At 38.6% G+C, this 19,797-nt stretch overlaps 1 long non-coding RNA gene across 2 annotated transcripts in view; it reads left to right on the top strand.

Annotated features, from left to right (window-relative positions):
- LOC117384083 (uncharacterized) overlaps positions 1-19,797 on the top strand; it is a 78,770-nt gene that overhangs the window by 41,925 nt on the left and 17,048 nt on the right. For both annotated transcript variants that reach the window (XR_004542452.2, XR_008648992.1), the window contains exon 4: positions 16,509-16,656. This is a non-coding gene — a long non-coding RNA (uncharacterized LOC117384083). The remainder of the gene's footprint in view (positions 1-16,508; positions 16,657-19,797) is intronic.

Genomic DNA, 19,797 nt, shown 5'->3' with positions numbered 1-19,797 from the left:
ACTTTTCAAAAAGCCGGTTTGCCGTCATAGTATTTCCCAGTTTTTCCCTCAACTTTTTCCGATAAGAAAGTCGAGGACATCAGATTATATAATTTATGCACGCTCTAGAAATATGGCTTTTACGTATTCTATTTTATAACACTTTAATCCTTACATCAAAAGTGGAAAGGTTCTCATAACGCTCTTTCAAAACATACCTTGAGTCTCTTAGAAGTACTATAAGCGTTATGAGATTCCCACCCAGCTCATAGACTTACAGCTACATATTCTGAGGATGTATATGAACAAGATAACCCCGGTATGTTTATATGAAAGTATCCCATGTAATGTATGGCTGGGAGTACTTTGTAGAAGTGATAAGTTAGTGAGTGCATGTGTGCGTGTGGGGAGTGACGAATGGGAGCGCACTGGAGCAGGGCGCGCTGCTGCTTTTTAATTATTTTCAGCTGAGCAACCTAAATGCATCTCCTTCCCTCCGCTCGCTCCCTCAACCCTGTAATCCCGAGTTAAACACAATTTCTCAGGCTGCTCTTGGGTGGCCCCTGTGTTGTATATGGGTGCGTGTTGTTTGGTGCAGCGGTTGGCCTGTCCGTGTGTCTGTGTGGGGGTTTGTGGCTACCTTGTGACATGTCAGAACCCAGATTGTTTGCATATCCCCATGAGCAGGGTGACTCAGGGATATTCGGTGTAATACGTTTGGACTGTTCTCACTGGTGCGTAGTTTTTTAGCTAAAAGAGGGCCAAGCTGACTCTGCAGATGGATTCAAACAAGCGTGACCGGTAAACAGAACATTTATCAAATTTAAAGAAAGGTTGATATCAAAGAAATGAAAACAAAGTACTCTGGGGTATGTTTTTCTCAGAGCTCTTAGGGAAGTAGTTAGTTTGACGTTGTATATTGCTATAGCTGATAACAATATGTGCTCTATGGAGGAAAAACATCCACATATTGTAATGATTAAAAGTACCCTGTGTAACTTGAAGTGCAGTGAAGTAACTGAATACTTGTAACGGTAGAGTTATTCTTTCATTTGGTGCTATTCGAAATACAGTTACTTTACGAAATCTAAAGGAATACATAGCAGTACTTCATGAAATTATGGCTTTGAACTGCACAATTTTAGTAGTATGTGCATGTTTTTACACTATAATATAATATAAATCAGTGTAAAAGTATTCAGAATACAGTACTCTCATTGGACCGTGTATCAGAATACGTTACGTTACAAAGTACATTCTGTAACTAAATATATTTTCAAAGTACTCTTCCCATCACTGATAACGCCAAGGATCAGTGGACTTCTTGTCTCCATGGGGATGTTATTTCTTTTCCTGGAATGTTCCACACTATGGCGTAAAACATAATTATCTTACAGCTATTCAATTACAGGTATGTTTTATTGCTACGAAATATCACGGAGCATAAATTCTTAATGTGGGCGAGGTCACTTCTCCACAGTTCTTACTTGTAACTTGGTCTGGTGGCATTACTTTTTGTCTAGCGATATAAATACCATAATAGGGGCAAAGCAAAGTATGACATTTCACTGGAGACAAGCAGGCGACAAACCCTCCACCAGAAACATTACATAGTGCAGCTTTAGCCAGTTACTGTGGCGACAACAATGTGAAAAGAGCCTGATTCATTTTTAAATATATAATGTGAAAGTTGTGGTGGTTTTATTTATTATTATTATTTTTTTTTTCAAATTGAGTGTAGTACCATTTTAAACCACTGGGGGTAAATGCTGCAATCAGTACTTAATGAGTCTTTTAGCATGTTCTTATTCATTTTATTAGTATACAAAACCAGATTAAGACAAGTCATAGTTTTCATACAAAGTTTTCAGACAGCAGGCAAAAAATCTTGTGGTATACTTCCACACAAAGGCCTCCCTGGTGGATATAAACATAACTATTCCTGCTGAAAGCTTCACGGCCATGTACTTACAGTTGTAATACTGTATTGATGATTTTTATGGACGCACTGTATTCTCAGTAAGAAATGTAACCAGCGGTACGACAGAAAGGTCAAAGGTCAGCCTTATCTACAGAATAAATTAACCGCCAGCGACATAGACATATAACACCCCACTGCTCTTTCCTGGTTGTCGGCCAAATAAATAAATTGATTTCTATTCTGATATTGCTATGTTGGCTTGCTTTCAACATAAGTAATATTTATGCTAGGACTATTAAAACACACCATGCTCCATCGTTAGGAGGGTTATCAGATAAAAAATACAAATGAATTACGTGATTTTTAATAGTCCTGAAAAATGCTATGACTAACGTGTATTATTATGATTGTATTATTACAGAATACATGAAGGGTTGTAGTAATAAACTGTAGACTTTCCAAAAATAATTCTAAAGATCATAATCGTAAAATCCACCTAAGCTAATATATACGTACCAAAAATCCAAAAAGGAAAACCGTTTTTAGAGCCTTTTCAGTTAAACTCCGCCGTACAACCGTAGACCTGCAGTTTCAAGTCTAAACTGTCAACTTTAAATAAACCCACGCATATCCTGAGTGAAAATCCTTTCCACTTTTATGTCTGCTGGCTAAACGACATAAACCACTGGTCAGCTTGTAAAAGTTAAGACTGCCAAATACTGTCACATTTCAACAGTTAGTTTATAATAGTTGCATTTGTACTGGTTATGATACACACTGGCCTTACTTATATTACTCCTTATTAAGTCTTAAGTCAACACAGTGTAAAGTATTGGGTCCAGTCTTAATTAAGTGTGGAAATAACACATATATGGACGGCTACAGAAGTTGCTGAGTCCACTCTTTCGCAGAAGGACATATAGAGAAGGCCTATATGATGTGGGTGGCCTTAGTTGGACCGGAGGGGAGTGAGAGCAGGGTCTGTGAAGAGAGAAAGTCAGGCCAATCCTCTCAGTGTAACAGCAACAGTCCAGTGTTATTGATGCCATCTATTTTAAGGTGAGGGGCTTTGAGCGGCCGCGGTCTGTTTATGCTCCGGCTCTGCGCTCTGCATGACTGGTGTGGCTAAACTTCGGCTAAAGTTAATGATTTAGAAGAGGTGCTGGCAGGCCAAATTGTCACCCACTGAAAGGGCCCATTGAGACCAGTGCATGAAGTTCACATATTTCAACACAGTGAGAATAAACCGAGGTCCACCGAGTCTAACAAAAATGTCAGAGCGGTAATTAGCGTCCAGCCCTGGTTCTATTGAAAATACTGTCAAATGTGGCTCCTTTTGAACAGAGAGGGGGGGGGGGACAAGTTAACTTTACTCAAATGATTTACTAATACGTTAAAAAATACTTGTTAAAATACACAGAGATTAAAGTTGTGGTTTAATTGATTAGTGTTTGAGTACTGGATTGTTATGGATTTGAGGCTGGAGGAAAAATGGCTGTTTTCACCTACTCTGTTCCCGCCCACAGCCCTGTATTAACTGCAATTTTTAAAAATCAATTCAGAATCTGGGAAAAATTTAAAAAAAAAAAAAAAAAAAAAAAAAAAAAAGAAAAAAATCCAATAAAAATAATAAAACACAGCAAATGATATCCGCTACCAGCAGCAGAGAATCAGTGGTAGAAGAAGTACTCCAAGTTCTGTTATTCAAGTAAAAGTACAGATACCGATGCAAAAAATACTCAAGTAAAAAATCAAAAAGTACAAGTATTAGTTTAAAAGTTACAAGTATTCGTTTAAAAATGTACTTAAAGAATAAAAAGTAAAATTTTGAGGTATTTAAAAGGCTTCGAATGTATTGATTTTGGTAAAGATTTGTGCTGAATTTTTAGCTGTTTTTATTTGTGTATTTTTGTTTGCTCAAAAATAGCCTCAGCTTTTTCAGCAGGTATCAAACTGTAATAGAAAATATTTTTACTTTTCAGTCTTCAAAAATGTATTGGAGGAGAAAGCACAGATACCTGCTCTCAAATGTAGCGAAGTAAAATTGAAAATAAAGTATCCACTGATCTACACATGTCATAGTTTATTGCTATACACTACTAATAAAACATGTCTCCTTTAAGAGCATCAGATCACTTGATACTTAAATATACATATACTTTTATAGTCAGTTTTTACACCTGCCAATAGAGTCAAATGTCTTCCCAGTTATTTCTTCCTTCACTATAAAGCGTTCCTCAGGTGTCCAAGTTAACTGCGTGGGCCTTTTTAAATCACTTAACTGATGTATTCGATGATTCTACTTCTAAGGGCTTTTTGTGCGCCGACCTCTTTTGCCAATCGTGCATATTAAAATCACAAGATGAAAAATCCCCTGCAGATGAAAGAGTGGGGAGCGGTCCAGTGTAATATGACAGCTACATTCACGGCATTGGAAGGACTAAGCTGACTGTTGTGAGGGCCTAATGAAAGGTTTCTTTGAGAGGCCGTGTCAGCAGGTGAGTGGAGGTGAAATATGCACCCCCCCCCCCCTCCCCTCCTCTCTCCTTCTCTCCCTCTTTCTCTCTCTTTCTCCCTCTCTCTCTCTCCACACCTGTCTCTGTCTCCTGCGCTCTGTCAGTCCTTGCCGTTTAGTCTCAATAGAATGCCTGTCCACTACTGAGTTATTATATACACCTATGAAAACATATTGGATGTAATAAATTCACTTTTTATGAAGACGTACTTAAGAGTTATAAGTGCTCGTGAGGTCTGCGTGTGAGTGCTGTAAGAGAAGTTGCACAAGTACCTCACTACTTGCATTAGTAGAAAAAGTTTTCCCTGGTATTGGTATTTGCATATGAACAGAGCTATAGTGCCCCCCATGTTGATCCCTGGAAGCACATTTTTATAGCAATTTACACTTTGTGATGTGGATCTTTCAATGGTGTCAAGAAATCTTTATGTAAATGGTGGGTTATTAGCATAGTGTGAGTTCAAATCTAATAAAAGATCAGGGTTACATTGATGTTATGTTGATGTTTTTATTTTAACCTTTTAGAAAAACGAAGGCTGTGTCTGAATGTCCACACTATTCCCTCATTAGGGCACGATTTAGGGGTCATACCATTTTTAGTGGGGTCCAAATGACCAGTTGGTGAAAAAGTAGTGCACTCAAAGTTTTTCACAATGCATCTTGAAAAGTAGTGGGCATCAGTGGACCGGTCTATATAGACCATAATGCATTGCGAGAGTCGGAAAACAACAGCGTGGCAACAGGTCGTTAACTGGACACAACACGACTGAATGAAAGTAGATAGAAGCGCTGGTTTATCCCTGATTATGAATAAAACACTCTTAAATAAACTGTTATGGTGTAAAGTTGTTAGCAATAGTGGCTTACATTAACTCCTGCTGTTAAAAGAGAGATATTTTCCACATCTCAGATAAAAATATGAATAATCCAGTCCGTTTACGTGAGATCCATCTTGACAAAAATTTCTGTGATTATTAATAGTTCATAAATATTTGCGTGCCAGTCGAATCTGATCATTATTTATTACAGAAATCAAGTTTTATCAGAGTTTAGCTGATGTTTTCACCCGGACGCCAGAGTCTCATGACCTGAATGTAGTGAGCTGCTCTGTGAATGAGGCACTATAGAGTCTGCTAAAGAGTGCAGGGCTGTGTAGTGAATGACTAGGGTGGGGACAAGGGTGGACATTTGGACACATTTCAAAATTTATATGTAAAATATTTTAAAATTGATGACAACATTTAGTTTTATCCTGCAAATTAGTCACACTTACTGTCTCAACTTCTAAAAATCTTCCTTAGATTATAAAAATGCTTTACGTTTCTGACCTGACATTTAATCGTTACATTTATCCAATTCTAAAAGAGCCTTCCCATTTCCCAATAGATATTCTAATTTATGTAACTACCCGCCAGCTAATTAAATAGGCCTAGCTAATTAACCAATAGATAGTGAATGGCTAGGTACTGAAATTAACTTAGATAATAAGCAATTAATCTTTAAAGATCTCTCAATAATTGCTGACTTGCTACCAGTTAGCCAGCATGATATCAACCCATGCAGCAATATCTGCAATCTGTTTTGATAGCTGCTTTAGTGTCCGCGCTATCTCTCCAACTCAATCGGTACATGTGTCTTAGCAGTGTGCAAATAGAGAGAGTGATTCTGCCACTGCGACCAGCTACCTTTGATGGCCCCTCTTGATTTATGGCAACATTAAAGGGCAGTTGCCAGCGTTTGCATTTTTATTTTATGTTTCCTCTTCCTTGCATGAAGAGATGCGCTGACTTATGAATGCGACGGATTGGGCATGTGTGTAGGATGGGGATGACAGTGAGGCTGCAGTCTGTGCTGTGAGCATTTCAATGATTACATTTTCCAGCCTCATAATATTTCACCAGTGTGCTTCCCAGGCTTTTAGAGGAACAAATGGTGAGACGTGCTGTTGCTTTGTGAAAAAATGCTTACCGCAGCAAAACACGGCTGAAAGCTGACCCATGACGTAATGCAGGTTTGGTTTTGTCAACTGTAAATAAAGGCATTGTTCCGTGGATTTAGATTTTATGGAATGCTGAGTGTTTTTAGTAGCTCTTCACACTTGACTCTTTTCTTTTGGCTTTTTGTTGTGTTGATAATCCTCTCTGTGGACACTTGACACACTAATGACGAGTTTAGGTCATTTGTGTTGTAGTGCCTGAGGTACTGGTGCAAAGTGGTATCTTGCCCAAGGACACAATGACAGAATGAGACTAGGGAGCAGTGATGGTGCCAGGCAACTATGTGCTTTGTTAACACAATACACAATCTCTGGAAGTGTTCTGTATACATTTCCTATTTTGACTTTTAAACTGGCAGTAATTGTCAAAGATCAATATTTTTCAAAGATAGTTTTTGTATTTTTCCCATGAAGGCGTTCTTTATAAAGTCGCATGTTGACGTTTCATATTACCAAAATGCGTTAACCCCTTAGGTGCCAGTTTTTGCATCATGTCCATCTTGTCCAAGGACACAATGACAGTATGAGATTAGGGGGCAGTGATGGTACCAACCACCTCTGGATTAGTGTGTGACAATCCACTGCTCCCGACCTTCATATCTGCTGATTCTTTATGAAGGTCTTTATATATTCTTGTGTGTTTTGCTTTGACACACCCACATAAATAATTGCACCTTTCCACTGTTCTATATGTTGCGGACATGCACCTGTTCATTATTGTCTGTTTATTTCCTACATCTTGTTGTTGACAAGAGAAGAACGTGACAACTCCTTGTATAAGGCTCCTGGTACGTGTGAGACAATATGCTGTTCTAATATGCTAATTCTACATTAAGAATTCAGTGAAAATGAGTGTGTGAGATAATCGCACCATTAAAAGTTAGCATTAGCAATGTAGTATGCAAATCAGGCCAGATGGGAGCGTTCTGCTGGTGTAAATTATCTCACTGCACTTCTTTATCATTAAACCTGAAATTATTTTTATCTGTGTGCCAACCACTATCTCTGCTCAGCCAAAATCACTCTAGTTTTTACACCACTGTTCTGAGATATGCACTAGCTCCCTGGCTCCATAATCCAGGGCAAACTTCTAAAATTCTTAACCCAGCAGCAAGCTTTGTTTCGGGCTTGAGTCCAGCTCTGCTCTTGGGAGGTCCTACAGCTCCTCTAAGCCCCTCTAGTCATTTTTTGGCATGAAGTATATTTTTATTTTCAATCATGTCATCCCAATCCTCGGGACAATTAGAGGTCACCTCAGAGCCGTTTATAGAAAGTGCAGAGCAACCCGAATGTTGTTACAAAAGTTGTAGCAGTCCCTTGAGTGGATGAACGAGCTTTCAACAGTAGTTACAAAATTGCACAGAAAGACAAATTGGCTGCTTATCTTTTAATAACTTTACTTACACAATACAATTCATTTTGTGTCCAGTGAGTTGTAGTCATTTTTGTTTGGACGTTGATTAAATTGAAATATATTTGGCTATAATTGAGTCTGGACATTTTTAAGTAGCCACCATAACAGAAGTTTGCTAAACAGTATTATATCTGTCTTATGTCATAGTCATATAAGATCTGCTTACATTTAGGGCATGCAATGTTTATATTGAACAGATTTTAAACAATATAATTATGATCAATATGCCAGAATCAGGACAGTTTCCAAGTTTTTTCTTATTTGTCACTTAGTAAGAATGTTGTAGCAGTGTGCCAGTTTAGCTCTTTCAATAGAGCTACAGTGCCTTGGTGATGGTCTTAGCGATTTGAATACCTGTTTGCTGGTTTTTAGTGTATGACATGTTTCTTTCACTGTTGCTCAGAGGCCTCATTTCTATGCTAAATCACAAAAGCTACAAAAAACATATTTGTAAGTATCATTAATTATGAATGTTTGAAAGGCGAGCAGTTGATAGTAAGCTTCTATTCAGACTGAAATTGATGGGGTCTATTTCTCATTGTTGTGTGTGTCCCGTGGTGAACCTAACAGCCTGCCAAACTTCTCATAATAAATCCGTGATTAGAGCCCACACTGCCATATTCAGTTAAAAACATGTCATTGTTCCCCCCAAAGTCATTTCTGCACCCTGTTATCAACATGGCTTTAAACAGTTAAATCACTATGCACCCAGCTCTCCCCTGACCATGTGTCCCTCTCTCTCCCCCTATCAGCTATTATCTTGTCAGCATGAGGTCATTGTCCAAACCCAACAATGTCATTTCCTTCATAAACAAGTCCGGCTTCCTCTTTCTCTACTGCATATCAGCTACTTATGCTCCAGAGAGATTGTTTTACACCAGCCATCCTCTTTCACAGACAATCTTTGCCTTCTGTTTTCTCTCTGTCCACATTTTGCTCATTTACAAAGACATGAAAAGGGCTGTGAACTCACAAAGGACTAATCTTACATTTTTCAACCTTACATTGTTCAGCTTTTGGACCCAAAGGGCAATTTAGAGAAACCATCTCAAGTTTCTGCCAAAAACTGCATAGTATTGTAATGTCAAAGCAATTGTGAAGGTAGACTTGAGACTAATGTTAAACAAACCTTAGGCAAGACATTTCACCCACTTTTAACATATTGTTGCCCTCTGTGCTCCGAGCTTTTGTAAAACAGAAAACGTTGAGGGAAGAAATGGTTTTGGGAGATTTTATGGACTTGAGGCCTGCCTGTAACAACATAGGGTTGGGCTGTTTGGATTCAGCCAAGGTAATCACAATCTAGATGAGTTTTAAAGCTGTAGGTTGCTGCCGGGGGAAAGTAGAAAAAATATATATAGAGAGAGAGAGAGAGAGAGAAAGGGGCCCTGTTTTGCTTTGCCAGATTTTCCCCTTTAGTTTCTCAGGGAAGGTTTGATACGGGTTAGGAGGAGTTTTAATGGCTCTGCAGCACATGTGTTATCAGCTGAGTGTGGATATGGGAAAGCCCCGCAGGCCCAGTGACATCATGGTACTGTGTTAAACTAGATACACTTTAAACCAGATGGGTGTTACTGGAAAAACAATCACACATGGAGACCCTCCCTTTAAAATTTAATTATTTTACCACGATAAAATAGCAGAAATGCAAGTTCAGTATTTAGTTGTTGTTTTGTGCAACTCGTGTCAAATTGAAGTAGAAGTAACATGAGTTTGTATTTACTACTGTGTATGAGCAATCCGCTGAGGCTCAAATCTGTAGCATTGCAACACAGGGGCAAGAATATTAACTTTGGTCTCTATGGGTTACCAAATAAAGTTTTTGTCAATATTGCTCCATGAAATATTACAGTTAAAGTTAAGGTTAAGGTTAAGGTTAAGGTACACTTTATTGTCTCCTAGGGAAATCTGGCCTCTGCATTTGACCCATTCTTTCCTTGAATTGATAAGAGGGCAACTTGTCAGAACCAGGTCCTTCTCCAGATCTCGAGAGTCCATGTTTTTGTGTTGTTTAATGTAATGCTCTGTATTAAGCTTTCAGTGTTAAGTTAATACGTTTAAATGTAACAAAACATCACTCATGCTTGTAGTTTTTAATCACAGAAAACCCTCTTGCCCCGCCACATGGACATATGAGTAAACCATATTTAAATTTTATGATTCCTGTGTCACTATTATACATGTTTTATGCACTGACCTTGATCACATGCCATCTGACTAACTCATGACGCAACACGACTCTGGTCACTGTGGTCTTTAGTGAAGCAACGCTTATAGACCAGAGGTTTCATTTAGAGAATGGAGGGAAACGTTGCATCATGTTGTCATCATGCACTGCTTACACCAGGATGTTAGGATTGTGTGGTTAATGGGCAATCATGATTATACAGGGGACGATATAATCATGAGAACTAAAAGAAATTTTTTTAAAATGCTGAGTTTTAGAAGCAGGAATAACTTGATTAATTTCAGTACCATCTGTAACTTTAAAAAGTGAACAAAAAATAGTGAGTTGCGTACTATTTATGATCTAGTAGATGGTGTGAATTAAAGGGCCCATATTATAGCATTTAAATCTATGCTGTAATGTTGTTTCCTCAATAAAACATACCTGGAGTTGTGTTTTGTTTCATTCACACATGTTCTTCTCCCAAATGAAAACACTCTGTTCCACCTTGTGATGTCATTTGATTAAACAGGAAGTCCTCCACTGGATTTTCAAACTCCATACACCTTCACTAGAATTATTTGGGTAATTTCAGCCCTGGAATCTACTAAACAAAATGCAGCTGTTAACTTGAAAACTACCACTTCATGACATCACAAGGTGGAACAGAGTATTTTGAGCTTTGGAGATATCGACAAAGGGTTTCTCAAAGATGCAAGAATGACACAAAACACAACTCCAGGTATGTTTTTGAGGAGGTACAGGACAACAAAGAGTTAATTTTGCATAACATGGGACCTTTAAGCATTTCATTTTTTTGGTCGTGATGCTAATAATTGTGGTATATTTTAATTTATATATTGTTTTATTGATTTATATTGTGATGTTTCTTCACACAGTAATTAAAAGATTAAAATGATATTGCTATTGCTGATTGCTATTTGATTGATATTATTTTGACATCCCAAATCACAACCACAATTATCATACAGGATACGTCCTCACTGCATATAATATTACATTTTTTTTAATGATTTTTTTGTCCCTAGACTAGAAAACCTGGAGTTTGATTAGTGATCTTGGCAAGAGATAACAGTAGAATTTTCTGTTATGTAGACATTAGACAGAAGTTAATTTTACCTTTAATCCTGATCCACATACCTTATCCAACTTTTTCAACTTCTTCAACAGAAATCCAGTATCTTATTATTTGCCAAGAATAATACAGAGAGAGTTATCAATATGACTTCTATCTTCAAATGCAACACAGTTTGATGTTTGACCTTGCACATGCCAATAAGCCACTTGTTATGTTTCTTGCTTCATTCCCATGTATTACGCAGTGACCTTGAGCACACTCTGCTCTGACTCATGACTTAGCCCGGTCGACCACCTCTCATAGAGCTGAGTGCATTGGTTTCATTTAGACAATGGAGGGAAACAGTGTATCACGTTGCCCTCTTACACTCATGATTTTTCTGTGGCAGTTGTTCATATAAAAACCATATTGCGTTTTCATTTGGCAAAGTCTTAAAGGAGGCGTATTGTGCAGAATCAGATTTGCTCTTAACTGTGTCATAAAAGTTTTCCTCATTATTGGCTCACGGTTTTATTTCAATCTGTAATGTCTGTTTCCTATATTGTCCAGCATTCATGGTGTTATATTAAAAAATCACACTCAAATGTAGAAATGTATGTGTAGCCATATTAAAAAAAACGACAAAAAAAAACTACAACACTGTGCAGCTTTTTACAGCGAAATGCCTCTATGAACTGGAGAAAATCAGTTCTGCAGTTTTGAGTCAATGGACCTTGTTGTTTTAGATCAATTTTGTGGTTTACAATTAACAAAATATAAAAACACTGCCCAAAATAAATCCTAATTATTTCTTGTTTATGCTTAATAAATGACGCCTTTCCCCCTGATCTTTTATACACTATTTGGAGTGTTCTCTTTAATAGCTCTTCTCCTGGACGGTGGAGACCCTGTTTTTATTGCTGTTCTGGGCAATATTTGGGTGATTAAAATGTTGGCCAAGAGCGCAATTTATTTATTACCAGTCTTCTTGGATGAAAAAAAAATCTCTATCTTCAAAAGCAACAAAGAACATTCCTCATACTTTGATGTTTTCAATCACTGATAACCCCCCTTAGCCTCTTATACTAGCGCATGCCAGTGTTTGAATTTTATGTATCTTGTATCTCCCCCTTGTAATATGCACTGACCTTGAATACACTCTTATTCACCTCTCAGTCTGGTCAATGGGACCTAAAACAAACTACTTTTAAAGCCGAGTGCGCTGGTTTCATTTAGACAATGGAGGGAAATAGTGCATCATGTTGTCATCATCCCTATGACTACTACAGTACTACTCACTATCATCACCACGCTAGATCCTGAGATTTAGAGCACTTTTGTAAGAATGACATCATACCTTTCCTCTGCCTCTCCGGTGCACACCTGACAGGGGCCTCTCTGGTGCACACCTGACAGGGGCCAGGCACAGGCACATTTCTGAAATGATGTGATGGTTTGGCATGCTTGTTGGAATTGTCAGCTGCTTCAGACCTTGTAGGAAAGTTGACATCATCCTCGCCGTGCAGAACAATACCTGGCATCCCAAATCCCTCCGACTTCAAATTGACACGTGCCTGCATAGGAGAAGAAAAATACACAACAGAAAAGCAAGGATTATTGGCCCCTTTGCAGGATTTGTCTGCTGTTTGGCGTAGTGGAAACAAAGGAGTGTGGAGAGGAACTGGCAAAGGAATAACAGTTGTTGTTGAAAACATGTTATTAAATAGTATGGTTTTTTTATTATTCAAGTACAGATTTTGTGTATTTCATGATTGGATCCTTGTAGTCTAGGGGCAATTGCTCATGAAGTTATATTGCCACTGACTAGGGACTGGGGAGAGATATTTTCCATGGCTCTCACGGACTGTATAAAGAAGTGGACTAACGGAGTGTGACATCACCCATAGCGTTCGCCTCGGTTCGGTCAAATGAAGCTCATCAAGACTAGCAGTTATGGGGCAAATTTATTTAGAGCTGAGTTCCATATTTGAATTCTGACCGCGAGTATCATAACAACCAATGAGCCAATCTGAAGTGAGGATGTTGACGGTAACGCCCCTTCCCGTCCGCACCACTAGCTTAGCAGGGAAAGGGTGCTTAGCAACACTGTCAATCTGTTGCTAATGTTAGTGAGAGTGACCTCTGGGAAAGAAGGTACCTGATTTGTCTGTTATTAATGTTTATATCTTGATTTATGGGCACAATAGCGAAATAAAAATACCAAGATCATGAAGAGGGGGTAATACGGACATTTTAAGACCAAAACGACGAGTCTGACAGCAGCAGTTACAGAGAGATGGAGCCGGAAGCGTGTGTCCTATTTGGAACGCAGCGGCTATCAAGTTAGCTATGTCCATTTATATATATAGTCTATGATATCTACCCTGCTTTGCTTCATTTGACACTCAACGACATTTTACATTGCATTTTTCATTCACACTCGGTGGTAAGCTGCTTCTAGAGCCACAACTGCCCTGGGACTGACTGACAGAGACATTGCTGCCAAACTGTGGATCAGGTTCACCAAAAAAAATCAATATTTCACACATTGTCCATTTACTGAACTCTTCTGGGATAAGGTGTAGTATTTTGGCTCTATCCAGCAATGCCACAGAATCTCCAATTCCAACGGAAATCCAATTGACATGTGTCCAGGAGAAGAAAAATCCATAAAAGAAACGGGGAGATTATTGGTCCTTCTGCAGGATTCGTCAGCTGTTTGGCGTTGTGGAAATAACTACGTAAGGGAGTGTGTTTTTAAAATAGCAGCAGACTAGCCAAAGACATGGTCCGTGAACTGTGACTGTCAGGGATCCTTGTGAAATGCTGTCACACAATTTTCCCCTCCAATTTCCCATATGTTTTAGACAGGAATATTGAAGATCAGTTAAAATCCCCTTGAGAGTGACCTCACACAGCATGGGGCTAAGGAGCAGCATTCCCAGACATTTGTGGCATGTGTAAAACAAGTCTAAAATTAAGAAATAAGAAGGATTACCAGAAAATCATAGTCACATTGGGAAGATTAACTGTCTCTTTTCCTTATTAAAAATGTCATCATCTTTCTAATTGTCTTTAATTTAAGACAGGGGCTCATTTTAGTGAACCAAAGTAATGAAAACCATCCACTGACTAGTCTTTGTAACCAGTGTTTTAAGAGCTGTGGGTTGGTTCTGAAAGGTGTCAGTGTGGTGAGAAATTATGATTACTACAGCAGGAGAAATGTGAATCTTGGTCAGCATTTTCCAAAAGGCACGGGTGAAGGGGAGAGGGCCTGTGTATGTTTGTGGTGTGTAATGTTAAAAAAGCCTTAGGTCTCTGCTGCACTGCTGTAAAAGCGGGTTGTGGTGAGGCATTCTGGCATAATGATGTCATCTAAAAAATAAACAGATTTAACTAGAAGCACTTGGAGACATTGATTCCATCTTTCACTGCTATAGAACTTGGGAGTTGAACAAGGGGACTACAGAGGTGGAATGTAACTAGATATGTTTACTTAAGTAATTTAATTAGGGGTCAGTGACCCAGCAAGACCCAGACTACCACACCCTTCATACTGCAACCCCCCAACCTCTCACTCACCCACTCGGCTCAAGAGCCTGGAGAGTAGTATTTTTATTCACAGGAGGAGCTATGTTATATTTGGGCTGCATTGGCACAGTGGTTAGAACACTCACACACCAACACAAAGGTCAGCCATTTGAACAATGCTTGGACTAGTGTATATTGTCCTTGAGCAAGACACTTCATTCACCTTGCTTGTGTATGAAAGTGGTGTATGAGTTAGGGTGGTTGGATGGATGGGTGCTGGTTGGAGGGGTCATATTTGCAGATTGGCTGCTCCAGTCTACTCACAGGCAGCTGTAGCAGAAGTATCTTACCATCACCACATTATTTGGAATAGTGCTATTTATAAACCTACTGAATTACACTTGTAATGTGCCACAGTTAATACATTCTAATTATAAGTGTTGCAATATTGTCTGAAAAATTATCTTTTTGAATTTATGTTATGAGTTTATTGCATGGCTAAGGGGCAAATGACAAATGAAATCTGATGACTAAGCCCTTGTCTTTGACATGTGTTCATTATAATAATATGCGTCTGTACACAGCCCTTTAGTTTAGAGTGTCTGTCTTTGGCTCAAACTTGCAATTTCACAACACATCAATGTACTCATACATAAGTATGTACAAATACCGATAGTATGCGTTTGTGTGTGCATTAACCAGGGATATACAAGAGCTACTCGTTTTTTTCAGAATTGTTCTTCTAATTTAGACACTTTGTGGTAGATGTGGTTGGATTATAAGATCTCACATGCTCGGGAAGGCGGATGACTACCTCTGTTCACCACTGGCTCTCCAGGATATTACTACCCACATACAAGAGCCCAGGGCATTTACGCTGTGAATCAGACACATAAAATGAATGATTAACAGGCTTTAGAAGAAAGCCATTGTCATCGGGGCTTAGCTGGCATCTCTATACCAGTGGGATACGACTATAGCTTGAGTCAGATTGTAGGGCACTGATGTCGTCACTGTATGAATAATGAAAATGTGAGTCCCAAGGGGGCGCTGTGGCTCACATGGGGTTTGGCTATTACCTAAGACAGAGCCGCTCCAAGTGTGATATAACTCTGAGTCATGGTGGTGTCTACTGTGAATGAACTTCATTAGTGGCACCATGTGCTAGAGCTTTACTATGTTCATTACTGTTAGATTAAGTATTGACTTTATAACTTCAATATCTTATTTTCAGTCTAAAGGAGGTAAGGGAATTAGTAAATTAGTTGTTTTGACATTTTTCCTTACTACTAGTACTACCACAACCTCTACTGTATAACTAACTACTTGCAACTGTTGTATTGCTCAAAAAGCACATGTAGACACTTTCTGTCTATATGTTTGAAAAATGTTATACATATTTAAGTTGTATTAAAAAAAAAAAAAAATACTCAATACAATTAAATATTTGTTTCATTTTCCCTTTTTCATTTTAAATAGCCAAGTCATAACCTATGATCTTACTAGTCAAATATGCCATTTCTTCAGGTCCAGAAATGTATTAAGTTGTGAGAGAAACGGCAGAAGTCCAAAGTTAAATAAAACAAGTTTTGCATCAGAGGTCATGCGTTGAAGAAGCCCTGATGCGTGTTCACCTCGTGCCTGATCTACAGCAGCCACTTCCTGCAGCACGCCTGCCGTCTTCCTTCCTCCTGCATGACAATGCTTCCTTGTTTATCCTGTTGCCGTAAAAACACAATCAAGCGCGAGTCAACACTGAACGACTCCCAACAAGCAGGATTATTGCTCTAATTAAGCTTTAATAAGCCCTTATTAAATGGCCGCCGGCCTCGTTAGGCGCTTCATTAAGTCATTTCATCCTTTTATTCGTTCATTAAGTCTTCTCTTCTTCTTGCCTTTCTTCTCAGGGCGTGTGGGAGTGGAGAGGTCTGGGAGATCATGACCTTAATTCTCTCCAAGACAGACGGTTTAATTAACACCAGAGAAATCCTCACTGACTTCCCAGCTCTACAGTCAAAATGTACGGAGAATGAACTGCAAAGGTATGGGACTAAGGTAATGTGTTTTATAGCCACTAGATGCTAATAGCCTATGATATTACTACCTTTTGGATTTATGATCTAATTAAACTGCAATTCAATATGCAGCCAAACATACCCAAATAACCATTAATGCCTTATGGGTAATCAGACTTTCTCATCTGCAAGTCTAGAGAAATAAATTTGATATTTCCAATGAGGGCTACTTGCAGTTTGGGTGTTGTAGTAGAATATATCTATCTGCCTTTTCATTTCAAAAAGAGTTCATCTGTTTCATTAGTTAGTAGTATTTTGTGACCATTATTATATTGATGTACTCGTATTGTTACTATTTGTCTAACAAAGTAGCTTCTAAATTAAAGTACTTATTTAATTGAGGAACTGTTATTACTATCTCTACTCTACTCCAAGTTTTAATGGACCCACTACTACCTCTTATTTTCCATTGGAGTGTACTAATGCTACAACCGAATTCCATTCAGCAATTATCACTAACATCACTATTTACAACTAGTGCTTAATAACCAAAGTTAATTATACTTGGTTAAAAGTAGTATATTCTTACATGTATTTTTCCACTGTTGGTATAAAGCCCCATTGCAGGTTGCAGATAACCTTTTAGATCTTCCTTCAGCTGTTAGCAGTCAACACCCCCACATATAATTTTCCTTTAACTACAGAAAATATTGACTCTGAAGTTGGAATTACAGTTGGTTTATCAGAAAAAATATAAACCAGCCCAAGTGAAAGCCCGGTATAAAAAGGCCACACACATGCAGTTGCACCGGAGATGTATTTTCTTTCCAAACCGTTTTAAAATTGGAACATAAAAGGAAAAGCAGCACACTTTGAGGTGAAATGTTGTTACTTGCACAGCTCAGAGGGCAGAGAGTGCAGCTAGCAACACCTGCACAAGTGCATGTGTGTGCGTGGGGATTTCCAGACCGGTGTGTGATGTTTAGAGCCCGTGAACCCTGCTCCTAGACCGTCTTCCCTTCATCATGTGCCAGCAGACTACACGTAGAAACAGTTAGCTTTAGCCGTGTAAAGAAAGTCATGCCCAGAGGGAGGCAGAGAGGCAACAGGTGACTAATGTCTTTAACACAATGCAGGATCACGGGAGAGTTTCAGATTACTCAGCAGCAGAGGTGGATAGTAACTACATTTACTGCTTTATGTAATGTGAACTTACTGGGTGGATTTTGTAAACCACATTTTTTCAGTTTGGAAATTAATACAGGCTGGGGTGTACTGTTACATTCAGACCATATGCTGATCACCCCCAGTGGCAGCGGAAGTCCTCTAAATATGTATGAAATTAGTATAGAAGTAAAATAATATCCTTCAGTGCACAAAATGTTAACTTATGTTCACTAGCCTGTACTTACACTCATAAACATAAACCCATAAGGAGTTACTTGTTTTTTGTTGTTAATTATACTGCTATAATATGATATAGTATATATTTGGGCCCAGGTGTATTATTGAACGGGACACATGTAGGAGTGGGGAGAGACATTCAGACATTTATTATCAGAATTGATCTTTAGAAGCTAAGGACAGCACAGTGGGCTTTAGCTTGTATGCAGTACTGCTTAAACCTCATACTATGCAGTTCATTCACTAATGTTCTTGTAATTTTGTTTGTTTATTATTTAATGAAGGGACAATGCATATTAAGAACAGAGGCATGAGGAACGAATCCCACACCTGTAAATATGCAGGATTATAGCCAGTGCTTTGTCCCTATGTTCTCATTGTTTTTACATTCCACCTCCTGCTGCACAGTTATAGTAGTATTACTTGTTGTTGTACCAGACTTTCAAAACTTTCAAAAGTAACTTCTGTACTTTTTGAGCACTTTGTTACTCCATGTACAACAAACCTCCATGCTGATACCATTGTGTACCTGACAGGGCATGTAATAATAACCCAGTGCATGTTTGTTGCATATGTGATGTTTATTAGTGCGCTGGCTCCTGCTGAGGGGACAGATGTTTGGGGGACGTATGGGCACACATGTCCACATTAATCCACTTATGAGTGCGTGTGTGTATTACAGCCAGCCCTGTCTCCATAAAGTGGGAAAAGTTGTCCTTCACCTATTTCCCTTGTGGCCAAGTGTATGTTTGTGTGCATTGACATGATTTACTGCAGGTACTCCAAGACTTCCACCCTCGGCCATAAAATGATTGAATTTCCTGAAGCTTTAGCAGATGTCCAAACCACAGGATCCTCTCCAGCTCTTTCTTTCTTTGGGAATTTCTGTCAATGTGCATTCTTGTCTTCTACTCTTAAAATTTGGCTCAGCATTCCAAAGGGATTATTTAAATAGTCCAAGCCAGTCCTCTATATACATAAATACACCCACGCATTTACATAATATACAATGCGCTGGGTACAGTATACAGGGACAGTTGGTTGGGGTTGACAGAGGATGCCGTGAATGCGCACCCACACACAGTTTAAATATCACATAGAGGTGCTGGCTGCGACAGGATGTGAAAAAAATGATAGCTTCTGACAGGCACACAAGGAGAGCTCTGGGCTGCACATGTTTGAATATGTCAAGTGATACGTTACACAATTACACCCAAAAGCAGAAGCTCCAACAGAGGAAGTGAAATTTAAGAAAGTTAATCATCAAAAGATATACTTGTAATTAAGTTCAACGGTGGATATATGAGAAAAGTGGAAGTAGAACCATCTGGACTAAATTCAATATGTTTATTCAGCTAAGATCTGTATAAATGTTTAGATTTTGGTCTTGAATCTGTTTGTTATTGTAAGACCACAACTACAGTACAACTACTAATACTGTTGGATCTCTTTACATTGCTGTTGTTGTTGTTGTGCTTACTTCTAAACAACCACTTGAATTATCCTCATTACTGTCAGCGTGCCATATAAAAATAAACAGTTGCAAGACAAGATAAGTCATCTGACCTACATAACCCTTTGGACACTATACTATGATAAAGTAATTTTAAGTTGCCCTTAAGCATTGCCAGGTCAAAAGCTTGATTTTATAACATTTTCAAGTTCAGCTCTTGATCCTAAACTCTAATGTAAACAGTATTAACTGGGCCAGCAGAGCATATCTTGCAGTGGCGAGGAGCTGACCCATGGTGGTAGGATTTAATTGACTGTAATTGTG

The sequence above is a fragment of the Periophthalmus magnuspinnatus genome, chromosome 16 (genome assembly GCF_009829125.3).
Source record: "Periophthalmus magnuspinnatus isolate fPerMag1 chromosome 16, fPerMag1.2.pri, whole genome shotgun sequence".
NCBI classification, from domain to species: domain Eukaryota; kingdom Metazoa; phylum Chordata; class Actinopteri; order Gobiiformes; family Gobiidae; genus Periophthalmus; species Periophthalmus magnuspinnatus.
This window is presented reverse-complemented; position numbering and strand designations above follow the sequence as displayed.